Here is a 2,611-nt window from a genome sequence, read left to right as displayed (position 1 = left end):
ATGTCCCCCTGCCCCCACACTGTTACTGGAAAGGGGACCTGGCCCTGAGCGAGTCTGCCTATGGCCAGCCAGTAGTTTGTAGGTTATTGACTTCGTGCAGGAAAGATTTCACAAAACGAGTCCAGGTAATTTTTAAAGGACATTTATTAAAACTGGGGACAGTGCAAGAAGGAAGGGCCTAGAATAGAAGAGGGACTAGGAGGGGATATGAGCCAAGGCGGGGCTGCTTTGGCTCACTAATGTTACCTGGGATACCCCCGGGTGGGGGGGTGGTGGTGGGGTGGGTGGTGGCTCGGCCTGCCTGTCGCAATGTCCAATAACAAAGGCAGGGTTGAATCAGATAAGGTGTTTCTTGAGAAGGCCAGCCAACTAAGAAGACAGGGAGCTTACAAGCATCCAAAACCTGTCTTGACAGTAAAGTGCAGGGGGCAGGATTATATAGGAAAAATGGGCTGGGGTGAGGTTGGGGACAGAATGCAATTGCATGCAGTCCTGGACGTCAGCAGATGTCAACCATTGCTCTTGGTTGTCAGGCAATGAGATGACGGCTTGGCTCCTGGTGGGGTCCATCTGGTCATGCTTAGCAGTTCTGCTTGCCTGTTGGGTACAGTATACATTGTCCGCAGTTGAATCACCTCCTCCATCACGTTGTTCAGGATCAAAGGGAGTACGGAGGTGCACTGGCCTGAGAAATGAAACTTAGAAAAGAAAAACCTTAATCCTTTGTTCCCACACGTACTTCAGATTATCTTTTATGATTATCTTTTCGATTAACTCAGGTGCTCTATTAGATTATAAGCCCCCCCCCCCATCACAAAGGTGTCAGAGAAAAGGGGGTTTTGGGGACAAGGTCAGGGGGTTAGCTCGGGATGAGCTGCTGCTGTCCATTGCTCCCTGATTGTATGCTTCATGACACACGCCTATGGGGGGAGAAGAGCAGGAAGGGAAAGGGGAGGGGTGCTCCTGGGAGGGAGACCATGCACTCAGGGACCTGGTTTTTGAGTGTTGGTAAAGGCTGGGGTTTTAGGGGTGATTTGGGGAGGATCTCAGCATTAGTTTTATGCTGACATGCCAAAACGAGATTTAATCCCTTAGCTTCAGCTGTCCTTGGGTGTGGTTGGCAAATGGCACTAACTGGTTTTCTGCTATTTCCCCGAGTAGGGTGATTTAAGCTACTCTGGTTGGGAAGAAGTATAAACCATTTACTTTTTTATTTTTTAGGACACAAAGTTTTCTTTAGTTATTCTTTGGGGGGAAGGGATGCCACACTTCCACTCAATTAAGAGGAACATTCTTATCAGCACAGAAGTCTTTTTGTTTTCCCCACTTATCTTGCCCGGAATCATAGGGAATGGGTTCCAGCAGCTCAGGCTCCTTTCCTTTGGTTCTCACTGGGCTTCTCTGGGTGGAGCAGGCTGACGCTTCAGTTGATCCAGGTACCTTTCTCTTCGGCTCCTTCTTTCTCTGATCATTGTCCTTCACATGTTTCCTTCACATGAGAAGCGATCTCAGCTCTTAGAGAGCTTAATATGCTCAATACGTACATTAATTCTCTTGGCAAGAATCTTGCCCTTACCTTACTTGTTCACAACAATGCCCCCAGCATGCTGGGTGACACTTCCAGTTTTGCCACGGTAACATTTGTGGGGCATTCCTTATTGAACAGTGCCCATTCCCTCCATGTCCACAATATCACCTTTCTTGTGGATTTGCATGTATGTGGCCAAAGGAACAACTCCATGTTTTCTAAAAAGCCTAGAGAACATATAGTGGGTGCCTCTCCTCTTTCCCTTTGTGTTAGTCATTTTGGCGAATTAGCCTGTTGAACCACGGTCGCTGAGAGCCATGTGCAGGGCCTACTGGAAGATGGCAGTTCCAGCCGAAAAGAATCATGGAGCCGAGACGGGTTTGGCTCAGTGGATAGAGCGTCGGCCTGCGGACTGAAGGGTCCCGGGTTCGATTCCGGTCAAGGGCATGTACCTGGGTTGCGGGCACATCCCCCGTAGGAGATGTGTAGGAGGCAGCTGATCAATGTTTCTCTCTCATTGATGTTTCTAACTCTCTATCTCTCTCCCTTCCTCTCTGTAAAAAATCAATAAAATATATTTAAAAAAAAAAAGAATCATGGATCTTTTTATTGTTTCCATAGTTTTACCTTTTTCAGAATGTCATACAGTTGGAACCATCCATTATGTAGGCTTTTCAGATTGGCTTCTTTCATTAAATAATAGTCATTTAACTTTCCTCTGTCTTTTCATGGCTAGATAGCTCATTTCTTTAGAAAAGTATTACTAAAGTTGCCATAAACATTCATGCACAGGTTTTTGTGTGGATGTAAATTTTCAACTCCTTTGGGTAAATGCCAAGGAGCTTAGCTGTTGGATCATATCATAAGAATATGTTTAGTTTTGTAAGAAAACACCAAACTAGGCCTGGCGGGGTAGCTCAGTTGGTTAGAACTTCATCCTAATATGCCAAGGTTGTGAGTTCAGTCCCTGGTCAGGCACATACAAGAATCAACCAATGAATGCGTAAGTAAGTGGAACAACAAATCGATGTTTCTCTCTTTCCCTTCCTCCTTCCTTCCTTCCTTCCTTCCTTCCTTCCTTCC

This window comes from Myotis brandtii, unplaced genomic scaffold (assembly GCF_000412655.1).
Source record: "Myotis brandtii unplaced genomic scaffold, ASM41265v1 scaffold321, whole genome shotgun sequence".
Classification (NCBI taxonomy): Eukaryota; Metazoa; Chordata; class Mammalia; order Chiroptera; family Vespertilionidae; genus Myotis; species Myotis brandtii.
This window is presented reverse-complemented; position numbering follows the sequence as displayed.